Raw genomic sequence first — 24,868 nt, 5'->3', positions numbered from 1 at the left:
AAATCAATGTGGAGTTTATATTTGAATGCTTGAACAGTCTGACTTATATTCGATGCATCCAGTGGTGTCCTGGCCCCATTTGGATTTCATACCCATGGTAGCTGAACATTCAAGGCTACTGTTGTGTATCACTGATCTGCCCATTTTCTTTGTTTACAGTCTGGCCACTATACAATACGGTACATGGATAACACTATAGATAAGTAGCTATCAATTATGGGGATACATACTGAAGGGTTCAAATGGACCCCTGGATAACGATTGATGTCCCATTAAGAGGATAAAGCATTTGGAAAAAATAATAGTTGATAATGGCCAGCCATACCCACATATGCACCAGTGTATTTTACCATCCACATATGAGCATGAATGTGTACATGGAAAACCCCTGAAACATGTACATGCTTTTTTTGTATCCTATTGTACAATGCCAAAAATGTTGAAGTTGTGTAAAAGGGTTTAACACCCCGATGCAGTTCTCAAACTAAACTTGGATTGAGTTTGCATTGCAATTACTTTGATCAGGATGTGTCCCACATCAGATGAAAACAAATGTATTTCATCAGATGATTCAGGCGCACTCCGGTCTTTCAGAGTAGCAAATGTTTTTTTATCAAAAGAGCTATGATATTTTTCCACACATTTTAATTATAGTGCTGTGTGCTGTCATGCAGGAAACCAGAGTTCCAGTCTCCTGTCTGTTGGGGCTAAGGAGGCTGCAGAGGCGTCTTCCAGAGCCCCTACTGGGAGAGACCTGGCCTGTACCACCGCACTGGCAACTCCAGCAGCTATGCGTGAGTATGGGGAGGCGAGGTTAACTCCCAGGCTCACAAGGGATTCCTAGTTAGGCTGGGAAGCAGGGGGTCGTGCGCACATGCGTGGAATTGACACCAGATTAATATGCATGCCAGCCCCATCTTCCTGACATTCTTCATCTTGTCGGTCTCCTCTGCCTTTCCCACAATTCTTTGCTTCAGATTTAGGCTCTTTTTCACACATTCCTTTGCCTGGGCAGAACACATTTTCTTACTCACCTGGGTTCCCCCTTCTTTGTCAGGGCTGAACTGCTGACGTTGACCTACTACCAGAGATCATCCCGCTTCTGTTATTAACTTTGATTCTTCTCCTGCTGCTGCTAAGGTTGCTGTCAGATTTGTAGGGGAATTGTTCAATTTGTAGTTGTCTGTATTTTATTGTGATTATAATCCTTCTTAAAAGTCTACCTGCCCAAATGGTAAGATATGAATTGGGCTCAACATCTTTGTGTTTGGCCATGTTAAGAAGACCAACTTTATATATGAAATTATTTGCTGAGGTAGATCCTTGTATAGGTAATCGGGATCCGTATGTAGAACCAACTGTTACACCATCTGTTTGTATGAATAATTTTGAATCCTCTTCGACTATCGGTTTTGATCCATTATAATGGGATTTCAGTTCTATTGAAGATATTCAGAGACGGGCGCTCCAATGGGATTGGGAGACTAGCTATTCACATTTGACGAACAAACACCTCATGATTGACTACACAAAACATGTTCCCGGATATAGAACCATTCATCCTTAGTTTTCCTAATGGGTTTTGCAATCAAAACATACTAGGTATATCGGAGGGATCGTAAATGGTGCCACAAATATATCAAGCATTGCTCTCTAGAGTGTGCAGAGAACCTCATGCGAAGCAAGCTAGGGGTATGGGACATGAATTCTAGAATAGCGCATAAGACCCCTGCAGTGTGTCATGAAATGTGTGGTTCAAACAGACGCCATTTAATCTACTCCACAGAAACTTTGAATTGCCAAGATATTCACAAGGCTGTGTGAGGAGCCAGTAATGAGACACTGACACAGAGGAGACCTGTTTGTAGTTACAAACCTTTATTTTAAAGAAACTGGGGTTGGAAAATAACTCACTATCCCTATTCTAGGAGGAATTTCCCTACCTCAACTGAAAACGAATGGGTCTGTCCCAGTGTCAATATCCAAACAGAAGTATGTCCTTTGTCCGTAATCCTATTCTGGCCCTCACACCCTAAATAAACTCCACAATGTAAAAAGGATCCAGTCTCTTGATTTTCACATGTGCTGAAATGTTGAATTCAACACAAAAGTTAAAATCCAACAAAAAGGATTCCAATGACAAGAATTCAGTTCCAGTGAACCGCTTCCTTTCCCAGTTTCCTTTGATCAATCTCACCAATTCAAGAAGAATAATCAAGTTCCAAAATGATTACCTTCTCCCCATGGGTTATTACCTTTTCTTGGGGCATCAAATCCCTTCCCTAGGCTTGCTTTTCCTCTTTAACATTAGCAAATCCTAAGGGTATATCTCTTCCTAAGGACTATACTTTGCCATGGCCTTCCTTAAAGTGCTTTAGAATTGTTATCTATATTTGTCTTCACCTGGTAATACTTTCCTGCCAGGACTTTATTACACAAATTACTCTTCCTTTTGAGGTTGGGGTTTGATAAACTATTAGTGGCTGTCTGCATTATTACTTTCCCTTCTTTCATTCTTTCATGACTTTGCTGTTTACTTCTCATTGCGTTTTCAAGATGCGTTTTGTTTCTTAGGCCATCCGGTAAGCCACTTGCTTTCATTAGGTTCACCGTTGTTTTCTGACTCCCCCTTTGGTTCCCTTCAGTTTCCATTACTTCTACGAAGTGACACACATACGCTGGCACCCCAGTAATGTAAAGTGTGAACTAAGGCCCAGGGGCATCTAGGCGGTAGGAGAAACCAACGTGAGCAAAAAAAGACTGTCTGCTTAAGAGGTGTGTTTTTAGAGCGGTTCAGAACTGCAGATACCATGTGCTTGCCTGTAAAGAAAAAGGCAAGGCATTCCAAAGAGTGAGGACTAGAACATACTATGACTAAACCCAACCCCCACCCCAGCTTTCTGAAAGCAAAAGAATTTCAACAGGAGTTGGGACTCTGTGAACGCAAGCACCTAGTGGACAAGTATCGCTTAAGTTTGGCTTGGAGATGGACAGCACCCATACAACAGCACCCATACTATGAATTGCTCAATGAGTAATACATAAAATCTTAAACCCGATACGAGTTTTGACAGGAAGCCAATGAAGCTTCTGTAAACAGAGGAGCAGAGGGTACGCCGCTAAGGCCAGTCGTGCTGCAGAATTTTGAAAAGCCCGCTGGCGATGGATTAGAAAGACTGACTGGCCTAAATAGATCCCATTTCAGTAATCGATAGATCCCATAAATGACGAGGTGACCACCTTAACTCAACAGTCTGCGGTAAGAAAGGGAAGTACTTTCTTGAGCACTTTGAGCTTAGAAAAACTAACATTGCAGACTGCAGCGATCTGTGCTTCTCTCGACCCTGATGAAAGAAGTTCCACACCCAGGCTTTTAACCGATGTACTAGGGGCAGAGAGAGTCTGGCCAATATTCATCATTCCAGCTGGCTCCAAGTGTCTGAGAGCCAACTACCAAAACCTTGGTCTTCAAGCCATTCAGGTAGAGCCAGTTGCGTGACATCCAGCACCCGATAGCTGAGAGGCAGTCTGAGTTTATGTGGCTGCTCTGTTAAAGATGTGTCCAGAGGAAACTCAAGTTGTGTCATCTGCATATGTGTAGAAAAGGACCACATGTCTAAAAATCGGGTCTGCCAGAGGGACGCAAGTAGAGGTTAAATAGGACAGGCAAAAGTGCAGGACCCTGTGGCAACCCACAGGAAAGTGCGTAAGGCGCGGAACAGCAGGAACGAAAAGAGATGGTCTGAGATCACTCTGCAAGAAAAGACGCAAACTAAGCCAGCGGGAAACCGAAAATCCCTGCCTGGTCTAGGTGGCTCAGAAGAGTCATGGTCCACTGTATCGAAAGCTGCAGAGAGGACTAGGAGAATCAGCACCCCAAACCCCCCCTCCCCATCATCCCCTCCCCTTTTCCGCCCTGGAGCCATGGCTAAGTCATCCAGGAATGAAATCGGAACAGACTTTGTGCCCATCAAAGGTCTGAAACCAGATTTTGAAATTAATGCAAAAAACTCAAAAAACGGGACACACTAGGGGTTATAATAACTTTCATAAGCAGTGGCGGCAGAGATATAGGGTGATAGTTTGTCACCTCTGTTGGATTGAGGTTTGCTTTTTTCAAAAGGGGGCCAGCCGGCACATGTTTCAGCAGAGTGGGGATCACTCCTGATGAAAATGAGTAGCGCAGAGCCGCTGTAAATAAAGACATGGCACTTAAAGGGAGGGCCTGGAGAATGTGCATGGGCCCTGCATCAATAGGAGATGCTGATGTAAGCTTACTCAAAGCCTTAAATACCATAGCATCCTCAATGGACTCCAATTGAAAAGCTTCCATGCAACATGTATTAAGAACCTCAGCATTATGATCAGGGTTAGCATAAATCGGGCTGTCATTAGCAATTGACTGACAAATCAGACCGATCTTCTCAGTAAAAAAGGTGCTAATGGTGTCGCATTGTTTGAGGACGAGAGGCATCGCCTCCAGAAGAGGGTAGACTAAAGTTATTTTGTAACTTTAAATAGTTCACATGCAGAACAAGCTGCAGATGTGATATGGTTGGCATAGGACAGGGATTTGGATGCTGGCATTGCTGTATGGTATTGAGTCACTTCCAATTTGTACACATCTCTAGCCTCTTGATCATAATTGGAGTGCCACCTGCGTTCAAGGCGGTGACGGCTTTGTTTACAGGCTCGGAGACTGGGGATAAACCAAGGGGCGAGGGTTTGCGATGTCCAAACCGTGTCTCATTAGGAGCAAAGAAATCTGCTACATCTGTAAGAGCATTGATTAAGGCGCTACAATGCTCCAAATCATCAACTGCTGTAAAATGGTTAGTACTGGCAACTAAACGGTCTGCCAGTAAGGACTATCCTATTCTAGAAGCGTCGGGTCTGTAAGCAATTGGAAGGTTTATGAATAGAAACGTGCAGGGCAATAATATGAGGTAAGAGAGCATGGTCAGACCATATCACCGGAAGGGGGCTGAAAGTGGCCGTTGGTGCTTTCTCTGAGAAAACGAGATCAAGCGTGTTACCACCGTAATGGGTAGGGAGATCATTCTGCAGTGACGAAGGGAGGTCTTCTAGACTTGCTAACAGATTATTGGCATACAAGTCAGTCAGATCTTTGGGGTGAGTATTAAAATCCCCCATAACTACCAGGTTAGAGTAAGTGATGGCCAAATCCTCAGTAAATTGCGGAAATTTACTTACAAAGTTGGCTAGGCCTTGAGCGGGGGGGGCTCAGGTTCCATTGTGTCTGGAAAGGGAAAGGCAGGAAGTAAGGGAGGTTCGCAAAACCGCCCTGTCCTTTGTCTTTAGTTGTCCCTAGGTATGCCTGAGTTAAACCAGTACTGATTCGCCGGCTGGCTGTCCAGGAGGACAGCCACCCTGCTGGGTAATTGACAGCCTAGGGCTGTGAATGAATGGGAACTTTCTTAAAAGGCAAGGGTTTTGGGACTAGAGGCAGAGTCGACCACTGGACGACAACATCCAATGAAGAAGACATGAAGCGACACCAGCAGCATCCTCCTGGACCGCAAAGTGCCCGGTCAAGTCCTGCAGCTATGCTGACCCAGTTTTCATTTCGACTGGGAAGACCCGTACGGGATGACTTCGTCCCTTGAGCTGGTGGGATCAACTAGCCTTGAGACCAGCTTCATTTTGGCGTAACTGCAGATTTGGTCTGACTTTACAAGGCTGCAGAATCCCCATGCCCGGGGGCCCCTGACCATCATGGAGTGCATTGTCTTTGGAAGTGTGCTTTCAGCCAAACCTTGCGGGCATCCAGATGACTCTGACTCTACAGAAGCAGGAAATCTAAATGCCTGCCATTGTTTTTTCAAGGCAGTCTTCTGAGAGTTAATGACTGAATTGGTTCTGTAAAAGCGCTGCTGGTGTAATAAAAATATCTTAACCAGGTCTGCTGAAGTCCTGTTAAAACATGCATTGGCAAAGCCAACAGTTTTGTTGTGTGTCGAAGTATTGGGCATTTGCCAGGCACTGCTATGTATATGCCCAGGTACTCCTCATTTTGAACCTGCTACCATCAATGGCCATTTAATACCACTACGGCAGTGCCCGGAAAGTGCCTTTGCCATGCCTGCAAAAAAAGCCCAAACTGTTGCCATTGTCAATGCTTGATTCTTATTTCCTGAAGGCCTTCATTGGTATTTTATGTTTTCGGCCATTGAGAAGAACCAGTCCAGACCCATGCTCTAGGAACCTGTCTTCTGGAAGACATATGAAGTGTCCCAGGACCATCTTGTGGACTAACCAGATCCCTCCTGGGCTTCTTCGTGTCTTAGGGTCCTCTCAGGGCATCCGCCTCATGGTGGTCTTCTTGTCATACCGGGGTTGTCCAGTCACAGAAACTGTCTCACAAGAGCACAGAACCACTGACTAGCTGGAACTAATCCAGGTGCCGAAAGTGGCCTCTGCACCAGTGACCCACTAGACCTTCTCCAACTGAACAAACACCAGTAGAAAGTGGGCCCAGCGGATTCAGAAACCTTTGGGGTTGTTTTTGAAGAAATTGGAATAGTAAATGTTTCTACTTGCTGAACCCTACAACCCCCATCCGGTATGGTTTCTAACTCTTCTTTGCCTGGTCGTTATCTGTGGTGTCGTAACCAATGCACCTTCTCACCCCCTGGCCTTCCCCTGAGGTGGTGGGATTGGGGGAGAACCCCTATAGAACTTTGCTTGCTCTGTTTTTACTTCTCTGGAACACATGGACCTACTTGTTGGCTTTGTCGACACTTGTTCTGCTACTTTGAAAGGCTCCTCACTCCCTACAAAGTTCTGACTTTGGGAATTGTAACTTCCAAGCGATTGTGTCCTCCGACATATTCCACATCTTTGACAGTAATGACCACAGCTGTGCTGCTTCGGAAAACTTTTTCGGCATAGGCGTCCTGTGACGATGATGTTGATACGCTGTCCCTCGAGGGCCTCCGTCAATGGTCAACGTCACCGGATGTTATATTTAGGACGCACGAAGCCCGTAGCCTCCGTTCCGTTTTTTCCATGAACATGTTCGCTTCGGAATCTCGGCGCGCCTCGGTTCTTCTAACTTGATTCATGATGTCTTTGTCTTCTACCCTGAAGTCAGGCTTCAAAAAGTGTCGGGACTGCAGTTCCAAAATGTCCATCACGGACCCGCCCAACCTTTGCCTTTGGTGCCTTGGTGAAAGCCACGCCCCCGACGATTGCGATGACTGCCAGTCCCTGACATCGAAGGCCTTGCGGGAGCAGAAGTTGTTGTTGGTAGGTAGGGTTTCTAAAACCCGTAAGTCGAAATCTGCTGGTCTTTCGACCAACTATTCGAGGGGCGACTCTCTGCGTCGGCGAAATCCAGGGGGTCTTGGTCTCGAAGTGGGTCCCGCCATTCCTCTGCCTCTTCTAGGCATTCACGGAAGCCCCGTCACTGGTCGCCTTCCCCGTCCTCATCGGAGGACTACGCCAGTCGGCGGGTAACTTGTCCCACTAAACATTCGTCGCCGGCCGTATGGGATGCATTCTGCCAGCAGATGGCGATTTTGGAATCTCAAAGCACCGATCTGTCTGTGCCTTCGAGAGAAGCCGGCAAGGAAAGAACTAGAGCCACCACTCGGACGCCTTCGGGCTCGGGCGGTCGGCGCGATTATCGGGAGCCGTCGAGGTCCCAATCGAACAAGGTTGATCGCCGTAGCCATCCCAGGTCCAGGTCCCGGTCCTCGACGCCGTCGAGACCGTCGGAGCCTGTAAGGCCTTCTAAGAAGGCATCGACGCCGTTGGTGCCATGTCCTTCGAGCGACTCTCTCGAGGCTTCGGCTTAGAAGAAGTTGTCGACACCGCAGCCGTCGAAGGACATGCTTGGGGCTCTGGCTTCGAAGCATTTGTCGAAGCCGTCAGCGCCTCGGTCGATGCCGATTCCATAGACTCCTTTTGAGGAAAATGTATCGGAGGTGACCCGGAGGGCTATGGAAGCTCAGAGAAAGGCTCTCAGCAAGTCTGTGGGGACTGTTTTTGAGCCCTACTCTGTTCCTCCTCCCAGCGTGGGTTTGTTCCAACCCTTGGACTATATTTCTGAGGTGGAGGAAGGGTCTGATGAGGAATGGGTTGTGCCTCCAGAGGTTCCTGATGACCTGTTGTCTGGTCATAGCCAAATGGAAGACCTTTGTCAATCCTTACATGACGCCAGTGGTCTTGATACCTCTCCGGAGGTTGTTTGGCAGGCCTGAACCTGGTACGCATGCTGACTCCTCGTATAGGCGCCTCATGTCGAGGGTGACTGAGTACTTAGGGTGGTCTGCTCCATCTGTGGATTTTCTTCAGGATGATCTGACAGACATCCTGGACCAAGGTCCACCCACTGACCCGGTGTTGCTATTTCATATGGCGTTGCAAAGAAGGGTGGCAGCGGCTTGGACTGCTCTGGAGAGTCTCCCGGCAGTGAATAAGTCGCTTCTGAAAAAATACCGCCCAGCCGGTGGTGAACCCTGCTACTTGTCAACGCACCCTCCTCCAGAGAGTTTGGTGGTGCTGGCGGCTACGGACCCAGCAAAGCAGGTTGCGTACCCTACCATCCCTCCGGATAGGGACCACAAGCGTTTTGATGGGTGGGCAAAGAAGGTATTTTCTTCTGGGGGTATGGCTTTAAAGGCAGCCAACTCCTTTGTGCCCTGGCAAGATTCACTCACACTATGTGGCATTGTGTATCGTCGGTGGCTGAGCATATTTCCGAAGGGGAGGAACGGGATGGTTTTCTAGCCCTTGTGCAAGACTGCAAGGATGCCATGTGAATCCGTTCAGTCGGCTTTGGACATGTCAGACTGTGTTAGCCGGTCCATGGCTGCGAGCACCGTGATACGCAGATGTGCGTGGTTGCGGAAGTCGCGGTTTGCTCCTAATGTGCAATCCCGGCTTCTCAACATGCCCTTTGATGGTGTCCATCTTTTTGGCAGCAAGGCTGACGAGAGCCTTGAGAGGTTGCAGACCTCCAAAGCTGCAGCAAAGTCTTTGAGCGGAGGTTCCTTTCGGTACTACTCTTCCTTTGGTAGATCGAGAGGAGTTGCCAGTCAAAGGGGCCACCGTAGGAGTACCAGAGGTGGGAAAGCAAGGTACTCGAGTTGCCAAAGCTGCTCGGGCAGTTGCCTCTTTGCCATCAGGCACTGCCGCTGCTGCGTCTGCTCAGTCATGAGGCCATGTCCCATGGTTCGCCGGTTGGGGGCAGACTGGTTCAGCATTTTGGAGAATGGCGTGCCATTGCTTCAGATGTGTGGGTCTGGAGATCATAACCCACGGCTACTGTCTCCCCTTCCTACAGAGGCCTCGCAACAATCCGCCGGGGAAGCTCTCTTTGAAACGTCCGGATCCGCTCCTTGCTCAGGAAATCCTCTCCCTGCTGGAGAAAGGCGCCATAGAACTGGTGCCTGTAGCGGAGAGGAACAAGGAATGGTATTCCCCTCATTTTTTGATCCCGATAAAAGACGGGGGATTGAGACCCATCATGGACTTGCGTGGGCTGAATAAGCTCCTCAGGAAGGACAAGTTCACGATGGTAACTCTTTCTCAAGTCCTCCAGGCCCTTCAACTACAATATTGGTTGGTGTCTCTAGACCTCAAGGATGCTTACATTCATGTGCCGATTCATCCAAAGCACAGGAAGTACCTGAGGTTTGCGGTTGGCGACTCGCATTTTCAGTTTTGGGTCCTGCGTTCGGATTGACCTCCGCCCGAGGGTCATCACCAAGCTGATGGTGGTGGTGGCAGTGTATCTCAGGAAAGGGAGGAATCACTTCTACCCCTACCTGGACGATTGGTTGATCAGGGCGCGTTCTCCCAAGCAAGCCCTGGATCATCTGTCAGTCACCTGCCACTCCCTTCACAAGCTGGGCTTCTCCCTCCAATTTAAAGAAATCCCATTTGACACCTACCCAGCGGCTCCAGTACATCGGAGCAGTGCTTGACACGTCCCTGGGGTTGTGTTCGCCTCCCCAGGTGAGGGCTCATCACATTCTGCAGATGGTGGACAAATTTCAACGTGCCCAGAGTCTCATGGCGTTCGAGTTCTTGAGATCGGCCTCATGGCATCCTGCATTTTCCTGGTGCCAGAGGCAAGGCTGCGGATGAGATCTCTGCAGTGGGCCCTCAAGATGCAGTGGTCACAGTTCTCCGGCAGGATGTCTGATCCCGTTCAGAGTTCGCCCTCGGTCGCACAGGATCTTCTGTGGTGGGCCGTCGAAGGCAATCTGATGAAGGGTGCTCTGTTTTGGCAGCTGTGGCAGGAGATAACCATCGTGACGGACGCATCCCTCACGGGTTGGGGAGCTCATGCCAACGAGCTGACAGTCAGCGGCCGTTGGTCTCCGTCGGAGTCCAGACTCCACATAAATCTGTTAGAGCTGCGGGCTGTCAGGCGAGCCCTGAAGGCTTTTTCGCTGTCTGCGGGGGAAAATGTCCTTATTATGACAGACAATACAGTGGCCATGCACTACCTCAACAAAAAGAGGGGGGGCAGGGTCACTACCGTTGTGCAGGGAGGCGATGCAGCTCTGGTTCTGGGCCATTCAACAGGACATTTCGATCTCAGCAGTTCATCTGGCCGGAGACAAACGCGGCGGCGGGTGCTCTGAGCAGGCAGAGCATGGTCTCTCACGAGTGGGAGCTGGCTCAGGAAGTTCTGTTGGAGATCTTCGGCATTTGGGGAACCCCGCAAGTGGATCTCTTAGACACCTATGTCAACTGGAAGTGCGAAAGATTCTGTTTGTGGGAATTTCCTCCAAAAGGAGCCTTAGGGGGTGCGTTCGTAATGGAGTGGTCCTTCCCACTACTGTACGTGTTCCCTCCAGTCCCAGTCATTCCGCAGGTGTTGCAGAGGTTCAGTTCCCGGATGATCCTCATTGCTCTGGCATGGGCCAGGAGAGCGTGGTACCCGGACCTTCTCGACATGTCCATCTGCCGTCCACGTCGTCTTCCCTACCGAGACGATCTGCTCTCACAGGAGGGGGGGGTCGGGTTCTCCATCTAGAGGTCAAGTCCCTCAGCCTTCACGCTTGGTATCTGAAAGGCTGAGGTACAAGGATTGGGACCTCCCCGAGGACGTGATGGAGGTGTTGCTTTCAGCCAGAAGGCCTGCAACGAAAACTCTGTAGCGTTGCCATTGGAGAAAGTTCTGCGACTGGTGCAGAGTACAGAATGTGGATCCTTTCCAATGTTCCATTCCTTTTGGCTTTGTCTTTTTTGCTTTCTTTAGCCCACAGGGGCCTGCAAGTAGGTACCATTAAGGGTTACCTGGCGGCGCTGTTCATATTTTAGCCCTCGTCTGAGGAATGTTCTTATTTTAAAATCCCTTTTGATATCTCAGTTTCTAAAAGGGCTAACTAATGTGTTTCCATCATCGCCTTTCCAGATGCCGGGATGGGATTTGAATTTGGTTTTAAAGTTCCTAATGGGAGCTCTGTTTGAGCCCTTACATTCTTGTCCGTTGCGACCTTTAAAACTGTATTTTTAGTTGCGGTTACTTCCGCATGCTGAGTGAGTTAGTTGCAGGCACTTTCTGCCAAACCACCCTTCACTGTGTTCCATAAGGACAGGGTAGTCCTTAGGGTGCGGCCTTCCTTTCTTCCGAAGGTTGTGTTGGAATTCCATCAGAGCCATTAGGTAATTCTTCTGGCGTTCTATCCTCCTCCACATCCTGGTAAGGAAGAGGAGAGGCTCCATAGGTTGGACCTTAGGAGAGCTTTGAGATTCTATCTCTCACGGATGTCCTGGGTGCCATACGGGTGCTTACGGGCTCATTCTACTAGGGGTATGGCTGCCTCCACTGCCCTACATAGGGGTGTTTTGATTCGCAATATTTGCAAAGCAGCCACATGGGCCTCTGTCCATACTTTTGTGAAACATTATTACTTGGACTCTATCCATCGGCAAGATTTGGCCTTTGGTAAGGCAGTCCTCTATTCTGCAATTTGATTGGGCATTCTAAATTGATGAAATTGTAAATTATTTTCCCACCTCCATAAGTTGGTACTGCTTTGGGAGTCTGTCAAAGATGTGGAATGCGTCGGAGGACACAATCCCTTTCGAAGAACAAGTTACTTATCTTACCTGATAACGTTCTTTCGATGGGATGTTCATCCGACGTGTTCCACATCGTACCCCTCCTACCTGCCCCTCTACAGAATTTCTTATGCGATTGCAGCTTACTGTTCCGAAAGGCTTTCTGTAGTCATACTGGCAGGGGATTGGTGCCACACGTTCTGGGAAAAAACTACAACTGAGACTACGGGCGTCGTGCGTCCTAGATATAACATCCGTTGACGTCGACCATAGACGGAGGCCCTTGAGGGACAGCGTATCGACGTCATCGACGCAGGATGCCTACGTCGAAGAAATGTTTTCCGAAGCAGCACAGCTGTGGTCATTACTGTCAAAGATGTGGAATACGTCGGATGAACATCCCATCGAAAGAACGTTCTCAGGTAAAATAAGTAACTTGTTCTTTTAGGGCACAAGCCCCCATTTTCTTTAATAGGAAGGACTTTTAAGTGCTAGGGCTTTATTTTATAAGACATGTGCATTTGTCTTTTTTGTGGTTTTCTGAATACTTGGCTGTTTCTAACTGGTTTTACATTACTTTGTTTCTTTACTTACTTGAGTGCATTACATATGGGTAGTGTCCTTACTTTAATCGGATGTAACTGTCTAAAAAGTTTGGCTATGGCACCTCACGGCAAATCTATATCTGTTGATAGTGTGTATTTAGTAATTTTTGTTTTTAAAATCAAATTTATAGGCATTTTATAACATGCAATGGGCAATATAGGGCAATAACCTAAACTGCTCAATAACACTCCTGGGTGCCCTCCATATGCTTTTACCCCCTCTTCATCTCTCTTCCTCCCTCATCCCCCATCTAGCACACAGCACATAAAGCAACATATAACTATGTGAGGTTCGAGGCAGTTACAAAACATTACCATTTCCACCTTGGATCATTCCTTCACTTTGATTAATTTCCATATTTAGCAAAAAAGTGTAAACGCATTTCTCCAATTTTAACCCTGGGCTCATTAAGAATATTCATCATAAATTCCATTTAATATATTCCCCTGACCTTCCGTAGCCATTCCTCCTCGGTGGGGACTTTGTCTCATTTACAAAATTGTGCCATACAGCACCTGGCCGCCACCATCATGGTATGGGTCATGTGATTGCCCTTGTCTTTCCTGTCATTTGTATCCCATACCCCGAACAGTGGGCCCCATGGTGACAGTCTTCTTGAAATCCCATCGATCCCCTTGAACCATTAGAGGACCTCCCCCCAGTAGATCTGTATATGGGTACATCGCCACCACATATGGTAGGAATCGGCGGCTGGATGTCTGCATCTCCAGCACTGTGAGTCCACTCCCGGGTACATCTTAGCTAGTAGGGCCGGTGGGTGGTGCCAATGGTGTATAATCTTAATTGCTTGCATCCTTTAATGGGCGGATGCTGAGGATTGATGAACCCTTCTGCACATGGCGAGTCATAGGTCGTCTGCTATTTCCCTTTGCAAGTCTTTAGCCCATCGTTCCCTAGCGACAGGGCCTTGGATGGGTTCCGGCCTCAGCAACACCTTATACAGGCATGCTATTGCAGGCCCTTTGTGTCTCTGTTTTGTGAAAGTACTGATTCAAAGGGGGTGAGATCTCTACCAAATTGTTTCCACATCGTAAGTCATTGAGGGCTCCCTTCAACTGCAAATAGCAGAATGGGGAGAGTCGGCCAATTTCCAGAAAGTCTTCCAATCTCTCCATAGATGGGAACTCCCCCCTTATCCCACAACTGTCCCGCTCTAAGGCCCGCCTCATACCATTTTTGGAACTCCAGGGGTTCTGCTATCAAGTTTCTCAATGATGGGGGTTAGGGGGGGATTAAATGCAGCTCATTGGGGAAGGCCATGTCGTGATCCACCTCATGCTGTTCCCTTCTTCCCAGATCGTCCAGAACACCTCTCATATGGGATGCTGCAGGACCTTACGTGGGATCTCTTTGGGGTAACCATAGCCATTCCCCTAGAGAGACCGGCCTGAGGATCGAGTTATCCATGGCCACCCATTGCTTCTCTGACTGCGGCTCTAGATGGTCTATAAGTATGCATAGTTGGCCCGCTTTATAATAGGCCTCTAGTTCTGGGAGCCCAACCCCCCCCTCTCCCTTCGCAAGTGTGAGTACTCTAAACGCTATTCTGGGTCTCTTCTATGACCTCAGAAATTTCAGGAGTCTTTGTTTAACCATCTCTAAAAATTTTACAGTGATTATTACCAGGAGCATCTAGAATAAAATCAAAAATTTGAGGAGTACGGTCATCTTCAAACAGTGGAGTCTGACCATCCAAGATAGGTTAAGCCTGGACCAGCGATCTAGGTCTGTCTTAACCTTTTCCCACAAGGGGGGGGTAGTTTTTGTTGACCAGGTTGCCAAGGTGCCTTGGAATCTCAACTCACAGGTAATGGAACCAGTCTCCTCCGACATTGAAACCCAGCCCCTTCATGTAGCCTCAGTTCTAGTCCCTCCCTGGCCCTATTGGGTGTGCCACTGATTTGCTGCGATTCACCTTGAACACTGATAGTTGTCCATATATTTCCAACCTTTCTAGCAATATCGAAAGGGAGACTCAGGGTTTGGTGATGTATAAGGGAGCATTGTCTGCAAAAAGGCTGAGTTTGTATTCCACCCTGACCCTCGGATGTGGCTATGCGTCCCAACATCTATTGCCCATGGTTCCATTACTAGAGCATATAATAGAGGCGACAGGGGGCAACCCTGCCGTGTTCTTTCCTAGCCTGAAAGGCTGTAACTCCTCCCCATTCAGCACCACCCTCGCCCAGGGTCGCGAGTATAGGGCCGATGCCCAACTCGCCCATCTCTCTCCCATTCCCTCCGCTGCCAAGACACCATGTAAGAACGACCAGCTCACCCAATCGAAAGCCTTTTCGGCATGTAGCGATTAATATTATCGCTCCTTGTTCTCTGGCCTCTTGCAAATGAAGTACGTGAAGGTTTTTACTGAGATTATCGGCCCCTTCCCTGTTCCTGTTGACGCCTGCCTGGTCGCGGTGGATCAGCCTCTGGAGATACCTTTCCAACCTTGTTGCCAGTACCCGTGTGAAGAGCTTAGCATCGATGTTAAGGAGCGGTATGGGTCTGTACTCCTGGAAATAGGTGGGGTCCTTCCCTGGTTTTGCTATCTCTACTATCTTGACTTCCAGAAAGCAGGGGGGAACCTTAACACTGTTGCTAATGGTGTTGAACACCCTTGCCAGTGGTCCAGCCAGCAGTTCTTGAAACTGTTTGTAAAAGTCTGCACTGTAACCTTCTTCCCCTGGGGCTTTCCCTATGGCGGTCATGTTCTCTTCTGCCATGACTTTGGCTTCCAGGACCTCTTTTGCGTCCGTGGAGAGCTTCGGGATGGCCAGACCTTCCAGATATGCTTTAACCACAGTGTCCCCCGGTTCTGGTGCCTCTCTATACAGTTCCTCGTAGTACTCCGCAAAGCATCCGGGGATCCCTTCCCTCGGGCCCACAAGTTTTCCTTCCTGTCTCTAATCTTCACCACCTGCCTGTTCCCTCTACACCCCTGGATCCTATTAGCCAGCATCGACCCCACCCGGTCACCCTTCCCATTGTATCTTTTTTTAGTGTATCTCATTTTCTTGATTACCTCCCCTGTTAGCATAGTATTTAGGGACTGCCTCTTATCCCTGATCTCATGCAGTAGGACTATTCTGTCTCCAGTCCACCCGCTCAGCCGTGCCCTAAGCCCCTGTATATCTGCCCCTAGGCTACTCTCGGTGAGACCCCTTTCCTGCTTTTTCTCTGCCCGTTCCACTATCAGCGGCCCCCTCATTGTGGCTTTGGCAGCTTCCCACACCAGGTTGGGGGAGTACTTCCCCCTGTATCATTGGTCTGAAAGACTGCGCGGATCGTTCCATCTCCTTGCTTGACGTGCATTTCCTTTAGCAACAAAATGGACAACCAGCGGTTCTGGAACATATTGTATGTCAACGATCTTTTGTTTGGCAATTTGAGTCCTTTAAGATTGAGGGTTGCCACCTTGAGCTCAACCATACCATTTTCTGGGGTGTTGGCTTATACCCGGAACTTCCGCCTCCTCCGGGAACCCTGCTGCCTTTCCCCTGCATGTGCTAGATCCCCTCCCGCCCATTCCCATGTCCCCCCTCCCTGTATGTCCTCCCTAGCCCACAACGAAAGAGCCAAAAGAAAACCATAAACCTTCAGGGCAAATTGCCCAACCAAGTAGAAACTCCTGAATATCTCCAGGTCACCAGGGTATGTGGAGGCTTGCGGTAGGCCTTGCCACGTCTACCCCAACAAGTATATCTGGGTGTATCGCTGTTTGTCTTCAACGCGTTAAAAGCTAACTTCCTTTTCACGGTACTGTAACATGTCTGCGATACCGCACACATTCCACGGTATCCTCAAAAAATTCCATGTTAACAAGTTCTTAAAAATCAATTAAGCTGGCGGATTGCAAACTGTGTCACCTATCCAGCATAATACCTGATGACTAATTTTGCCTACCATTTACACTTGTGCTTGCTCAAACACTTGTCAATGTGATCTTAATCTTGATAAACTGTAATTAAGAGGTGCACCATTCAACATATGTCTGCAAACATTATCTAGGTCTCACCCGTGTGCCGGTGAAAGTGGTTGCCAATACGGCTTAAGTTTGCTAAACTATAATCTTGTAAGGTCCCTCATACACTAGTCCTACAACATTGCTCAATGCCCACCTTATAAATGCTAAGTGTTCGTTAAGACGATATAAAGATGCAAAATAGTACTGACGCGCTGACTTCCTCCCATATATCTTACCCTTTGCCTGCATAATTACTTAACTTATTCCTATCCGATACTCTTAATGCTTGTTACTATGGCTTAAATATTGTAGTGCATCTTTGCTTTTAGCCCATAGGCGAGCTGATTGCCACCACGGCATATTAAATCTCGATACATCTAGCCCACGGTGCCCTGCGTAGCATTTGGCAAGCTTTCTATTATGCCGCCTCCTACCCATTGCATTGTAATACCCTCTCTGTACTACCAGTGAATGTTGCTTTTTACCCATTCTGTGCCATCACTGATTGTTGCATTTTACCTACTTCTTGCTAGCATTGATTGCGGCATTTCTATCTACTTTGGGTTAACAATGATCAATGCTTTCTACCTACTCTGTTACCATTGCCTGTTGCCCTCTGCCTACTATGGGTGACCATTGACTGTTGCATTCTACCTACCTCGTCTTACCGTTGATTGCTACTTTTTACCTACTTGGGGTTGCCATTGATTGCTACTTTTTACCTACTGTGTGACCATTGATTGTTGCATTTTACCCAGGCCTAACCGAACCCAGAATTTTCATATCCCTGCAGTCTGCCCACAAATATCAGTTTGATTGCCTATCTGCATGCAGCGAGTATTTAGTCACGCAACTATCGCCTGCATACTACCCACTGTGTTAAGCCATGTGCTTGAGCCCAATCTTCTCGCTCCTTTCAACATTACTCCTCTGCATACACATGCCTATCATGTCCACCATCGTGACCAAGTAACCCCATGCCTGCTAACAGCCCACATTGAGCTCCTAGCATCTGCCTAACCATGTCTAAGACTACCTTCACCCAACTGCATAATGCCAACGGAATTCGTACCGTCCTACCTCCCACCAGTACCTACACCCACGCACTATACTCCACCCATACTCAGCAATCCCTATCACCTCACACCTGCCCAATTGATTCAACGATTTGCTTACAGGCCCAAATCCAACCAACCCTGTTCACTTACACAGAGGGATCCAAGACTAGACTCTAGATTTGGGCCTTCTGAGCCCATCACCAAAAACACTACCATAGCTGCTGATGCCATCATGAACTCGGCGGATAACTCTACCCCGCCTAGAGAAAACTCCACTCACAAAAAATGCCGTCCTAACAATACTACATACAGTATTAGGGGGGCACTCATTAATGCAAGATCCCTACTAGCCTATGCCTTAGAAATTGCAAACTGTATTACTTCAAACAACCTTGACTTCCTGGCAATCACTGAGACCTGGCTCCATGTGGCATCTGGACCTGCTCTCTCCCTTGCAATCCCAGATGGTTATTCTATCATCCTCATGGACAGAGACCACAATCGAACCAAAGGTGGTGGCATCACACGCATTGCCAAAACCACCCTAGGCATTAGGCAAATACCAAGCCACCTTATCAAGTCAGCAGAACTGTTGCCCATTAAACTACCTATCTCAGCCTCACGCACAATTACACTTCTCCTCATCTATAGACCACAAGGACCCATCACTACATTCGAAGAGGATGTCACTTCCCTCCTTACTTCTAACACAAAGCCAGGATCGCAAATTATCCTGCTGGGGGACCTTTATCTGGGTTTCCAAGATCCTAAAGATTGTAAGTCTCTAGACCTCGCTAACAATCACAGAATTAGGTTTCAAACATTGCATCTCCGAACCAACACATATCAAAGGCAGAACACTAGACTGGCTAGTTGACTTCATTTGCAACATAAACATTCTTGACTACACGCCCTGCGCCTGGTCAGCCCATCACCTTATCACATTCACCATAAATGAAAGCAACCAACCCATCTCTCAGACCTCAGCCCTACACACGAGAAATAATCGTAACTTAACAGCTGAGAAACTGGTCCCTCTGTTACAGCCTATTCTGATCGCCACCACCACCCACTCCGACCCCTCCGTGTTAGTAAACATCTACAATCACACCTTACTCAAAGCCATCAACACTATAGCTCCACTCAAATTGCGTAAAGCCAAACCTAGGGCACACCTGAATTCATGTTTCACTCCACACCTCAGATCCCTACGCAAAATGAAAAGAAACGCAGAAGCTCTTTGCAAGAGCCTTCCTTCAGCCTCCAACAAAGACAACTTATTCGTAGCATCCCAGAGAGTCTACCCTACAAGCGAAAAAAAGACACTTGCAACAACCACTTTGTAAATGCCAAATCCAGCACAAAAGAACTCTTTAACATCCTCAAAGAGTTAGAATCCCCAGCCCCACCACCAGACTCTTGCATTGAAGCTGCTACGTGGTGTACCAGTATCCAGAATGCTTTACTAGGAAAAATCACAATGCTACAAGAGAAAATGGAAGCAAAAAAACATAGCCTCGGGGGGTGCTGTTGAGCAGCCGACAAGATGGCCGCTTAGCGTCTAAGCTCCGTGACCCGCGAGCTTCAAATCCGCCGGAATCAGCGGTTCTAAAGACAAGCTATTGCCGAGACCCCACGCATCCTACTGCCCATCGCCACTGCTACACACAGCAGTTTTACTGGGCAAAAACGGACATCTGGGGCCATTACTGCCACCTATGAAGGACTCTGGCCCGCGTGACGCTGATTGCGGCCCATCCCCCATCATCGGCCCGCCGGGGTGGACGCTCCTGGTGCCATGCTGACCAAATTTGGTGCACAGGGAGGCTACGTTGGCATTTATGTCGTCTAATTTTTCATGAAATGACGCAAAGTTTTTGGCCATAGACTCCGGCGCCCCCCTATCAGCAAGAGGCTAGGTGAGGCCGAAACTAGGATTGGAACAACCGAGGATGAGGTGCACGTGCTCCAGAATACGGTCTCGGACTTGGTGCGTGATATGAAGCAGGTCAAGGCGAAGTGCGATGATTTGGAATCTAGGTCCTGCAGGAACGATATCCGCATCGTCGGGGTTCCCGAGTCGGCTCTCGAGGGCAGAATGGAACTCGCAGTCGAGGCCCTCCTGAGAGACCTCCTGGGAGATCCCCCACTTTCCCCCTTCTTTACTATTGAGCGGGCTCACTGGCCCCTCGCCCCAAACCGGGCGACTTCCCCCGACCAATTATAGCCAAGGTTCTCAGCTACAGGGATAGAGACCACATCCTCCGGTTGGCCCGCGAAAAGGTGGAACTAAGACTTGAATCCCAGATCATTCGCATTTTCCCGGACTTCTCTGTCAGTGTCCAAATGGAGCGAAGGCAATTTAATGGAGTGAAGAAGATGCTCAGAGAGAGGAAGGTAGAATATGCCATGTTATTCCCCGCCAGGCTGAAGCTCAATCACCGTAATAAACTGTACTTTTTCACTGTCCCTGAGGAGGCGGTGAAATTCGAGGCTCATATTCCTATCGCGGGCCCCGGGGCCGACCCTGGTGATGAGGATTGAGCTGGCCTGTAACACACCTGATACCTGCCTCATAGTGGTACTGGTACCATGCCTGTTCTTTGTGATCTACTTGTTATTTCATGTATCCTCCTGTTATGAATGCTCCTATTGTCGCAACTCATTGTTGAATGTTTAAGACATGCTACGAGGGTCACAGATGTGTTGTCCAGGATATGTCACCTTTACATGGACGATATACCCCTACAACCCTTGCTCACTGGGCCCTGCTATGCTGTCTCCTCTCATGATTTAACTTAATCACCGCTACACACTATTTGGTGTACTCCACCATTCAACTATGTTGACCGGGTCACGGCAGCAGCTTCCCCCGCTGCAGTTGCAACGCCGAGTTTGGCTTGTTCAGTTCATGGGCTGCCCCCTTGTTTGGTTTGGGGGTTGAACCAGCCACGTTGGCTTTGGTACGAACGCCATGAGAATTTGGGTGGGTTTCTGGGCACTGCTAGGTTGGGGGTGGCAGTGAGGGTGGGGGGGAGGTATTATTCGGGGAAGTTATGTTAACAAAAAAGGTGAGACAGTGGCAGCTTCTGAAATGACACATCAGGCCACCACACTAGTGGCCGGCATCTATTTGGCAATGTTTGACACACACTACTCGGATCCCCCCTAAATTGCTATGAATGTCCATTAGGATAATGTCCTGGAATATCAGGGGGCTTAGCAACTACACCAAGGCACGCAGGGTCACGGCCTACGTCCAGAGGCACGGGGTCAAGATACTCTTCCTACAGGAAACTCATGCCCTTGCACAATTATCGTCCTCGCTCGCCCCGGCTTGGGACCCTAATAAATATTTCACTGTGTTCTCCTCCCAATCCAGGGGTGTCCTCACCTTGATTCACAAGTCATTGGAGTTCTCCCTTCGCGCCAGCCATATCGATGCCCAGGGCAGATATGTGATCCTTCATTGTTTCCTAGCCAACTCAGAGTGCCTTTTGGTCAACACATACGCTCCATGCATTGATACACCCAAATTCTTTGACCATATCCTTAATATCCTCCTTGGCTATGTTGGGGTTCCCATCATTTGGGGGGGATATGAACCTCATCCTGGACTCCGACCTGGACAGATCCGGGGCTGCACCCAGAACACTGTCCAGGGCTGCCCGTCGCCTCCATGCTCACATGCTCACCGCTGGTCTGGTGGACGCCTGGAGGATTCTCCACCCGGTGTCGAAAGAGTTTACATTTTACTCCTCCGTCCATGACAGTCACTCCAGGATTGACCTGTTCCTTCTCTCTGCGGGCCTCATGGGCAAAACACTCACCTCACAGATTCTCCCTCGCACACTCTCCGATCACTCCCCGATCACGCTGGATATCGCCCTGCGCCCTGCCCTACCTCCGCATTCTAACTGGAGATTTAAATCTGACACACTACACAATATAGTCTTCAAGGCTGACATTCTTGTAGATATCCCCTCGTTTTTTGACAGCAACAAACGCCACGACACTACGGACGGGGTAAGGTGGGAGGCCTTTAAAGTTTTCATCAGGGGCATGTGCATTTCTAGGGAGGCCGGGGTACTCAAAGATATTAGAAACTCCCTGCACCGCTCTGAGACCAAGCTGGGAGACCTAGAGCGCGAATATGCGGTCACACCGACTCCGCCCATACTAGCACAGATTAGAACTGAACTAGACACGTTCGAGTCCCTTGCCCATAGCGAGATAAGCTACCTCGCCCGCCCCGTCGCGGCCCGGAAATACGGGGAAGGGGAGAGACCAGGCCGTGTGCTGGCCCGTCTCGCCCGGGCCGAGAGTGGCAGGGCACGCATTGATAGCATCATAGATAGCGATGGAGTGCGACACTGGTCCAACCGCCCCATTCTTGAGACCTTTGCAGAGTTCTATACAACCCTTTATGCTCAGCAATCGGAGCACTGCCCACAAGACCTGGACGACCTCCTAGAACGCATCCCAATGTCCCTATTATCCCTGGACACCAAAGAACAACTAGATGCTCCCTTCACCCTTGATGAGATAACTGCAGTCATCTCGGCCCTCCCTAGAGGGAAAGCCCCCGGTCCGGATGGCCTGACCGCGGAGTTCTATCAGGAGCATGTTGCTCTCCTCGCTCCACGCCTTCACGAGCTTTGGGAGGAGTCGCTGCGTTTTGCCACCCTCCCCCGGTCCCTTCGGGAGGCTGTCATTACTGTGCTTCCTAAACCGGGCAAGCCCCCAGATGAGTGCGGATCCTATAGACCTCTAGCCCTCATCAACACTGACACCAAGATCTTCGCCAAAATCATAGCTAACAGGTTCCTCCCCATCATGAAATCTCATTCACCCTGACCAGAGCGGATTTGTGCCTGCCCGCTCAACGGCCTTAAATATTCGACGGTTGTTTAATGTCATCTCCAGAATCGATCCCCAAGCCAACGCTGTGGCCGTGACATTGGACGCCCAAAAAGCTTTCGACATGGTTTCTTGGCAATATCTGTGGGCGGTGCTCGGAAAGATGGGAATTGGCCCATACATGCTGTCCTGTATTAAACTACTATACACTGATCCGGTAGCCAGAGTCCTGGTCAACTCCCGCTTATCGGCTCCCTTCTCCCTCCACAGGGGGACGCGGCAGGGGTGCCCCTTCTCTCCCTTGTTATTTGCCATGGCCATAGAGCCCATGGCTGATAGCGTGCGGAACAACCACGTGCGCAGAGGGATTCGCCTCCGAGACACCCCCGAAATTATATCACTGTACGCAGATGACGTGCTTTTATATGTCAGAAACCCCTCAGTCCACCTCGACCCGATCATACGAGAAATCATAAAAATTGGCACATTCTCAGGCTTCGCCATAAATTATTCTAAATCAGAAATCCTTCCCCTTACTCCTGCTACCCCCCCAGCCTGCATGTGAATTTCCTCTCAAATGGGCGCCCAAAGGCATCAAATACCTAGGGGTCCATGTGGCCCTCTCGAAAGCCTCGTTAGTGTCTGATAACTATGGGGCCGCCGCACAGTACGCCCGTACCAGAATAGAGAGATGGCGGAACCTTCCCCTCTCACTATCAGGGAGACTATCCCTAATTAAAATGATCATCGTGCCTAAACTCCTGTATGTGTTCGCTAATGTTCCTCTTTGGCCCGGGAAACAATACTTTTCGGACCTACACTCTGAGTTCGCCTGTTTTCTTTGGCACTCGGACGCCGTGCGCAGGAAGTGGCTGCACATGACCCTCCCTTACGAGAGGGGGGGCTTTGGAGCTCCTGACCTCATCCAGTACTGGACGGTGGCCCAAGCCCAGCATGCCACAAATTGGTACCACCACCACGAACCCCCCCCCCCCTGCATGTTAAACTCGAAATCCTAGCAACCGAGGAGGTGAATGTCATGTCCCTGATCCTATTTCACTCGTATCAGACGCACACCCCTGCCGACCCAGTGGCCTCCACTATCAAAGCATGGAGGCAGATCCTTACGCCTTATTCAGACTCACCCCCCCCCGTACTACAAATGGCTTCCCCTCTGGTCTTTCCCGGGCCTCACCCCCACACGGAATCAGCTCCTTATACGCCGCTGGTCGGACCTGGGATACAGATCACTTTCTGATCTGTTCCATGACGGGAAATTCATCACCCCGGAGACGTGGAGGCCCGGCCACTCCAGTTCCCCACTAGAACTGCTGCAATACTTCCGCATTAGGGCGGCGGTCCAGGGCCTGTGGCCTTCATACCCGAACGACCCCCTGAATCCCCCGAGGTCTACTATATTGCCAATTCCGCTGGTTGTAGGGGTATCGTATCCTACTTATACAAAATGTTGATGACACGGGCTGCTGAACCCCCCCCCCCCCACACTGTCCGGGATGCCTGGAGCTGGGACCTGGGATTAGACATCACAGATGATATGTGGTCCAAAATGTGCATGCACACCCGCAGGGTTTCCCTTAACTCCAGAGTTAGGTGTATCCAATACAAGCTGCTCAACTGCCTGTACTACACCCCTTATGCGATTGGAAAATTTGCCCGAGATCAATCGCACCCATGTCAGAGATGTAGGGCTAGCGATGCGGACCACGCCCACATGTTCTGGTCGTGCGGGGCACTGGCCCCGTTCTGGAACGCGGTACTCGATGCCCTCTCTGAAATAGTGGGGTTCCGTGTGGATCCTGAACCCCTGCCTCTCCTGTTTGGGCTCTGGGAAGGGACTGAACCGAAACGGATAGCCAGGTTCTTGAATGTGGCGGCGAGTGTGGCCAAGAAATGCATTTTGCAGTGCTGGAAGCGCAGGTCCCCTCCCTCTCTGGAGATGTGGCTCAAGGCCCTCACCTGGACACAATCCTGTGAAGAGGACTATGTTAAAATGCTGCCTGGTAATGCTCGCCCTAAAGACATTTGGACTGAGTTTTGTAGTTATCTGAACAATAAGGTGGACCTGGAGCTCCGATCTTCCCCTCCCTCTCCTGATCGGGGGGCTGATCTCGTTACATGAAGCACGCTTCGACCGCGGTTAACCGCTGATGGCACTGTAAATGACCCTCTGTAATACCTGTATGCCATGAACCATGCTTCATTGTGAAATGTGTGTTACTGTGCTAATTTACATTGTACCGGCTGCTACTTCTTGCCAATAAAGAAATGTTTAAAAAAAAAAAAAAACCTAGCC

General features: G+C 49.1%; 1 protein-coding gene across 1 annotated transcript in view; it reads left to right on the top strand.

Moving 5' to 3' along the window:
- PIK3CA (phosphatidylinositol-4,5-bisphosphate 3-kinase catalytic subunit alpha) overlaps positions 1 to 24,868 on the top strand; it is a 1,010,697-nt gene that overhangs the window by 279,103 nt on the left and 706,726 nt on the right. The window lies entirely within an intron of this gene.

Source organism: Ambystoma mexicanum, chromosome 10 (genome assembly GCF_040938575.1).
Source record: "Ambystoma mexicanum isolate Mex_15411 chromosome 10, UKY_AmexF1_1, whole genome shotgun sequence".
Classification (NCBI taxonomy): Eukaryota; Metazoa; Chordata; class Amphibia; order Caudata; family Ambystomatidae; genus Ambystoma; species Ambystoma mexicanum.
This window is presented reverse-complemented; position numbering and strand designations above follow the sequence as displayed.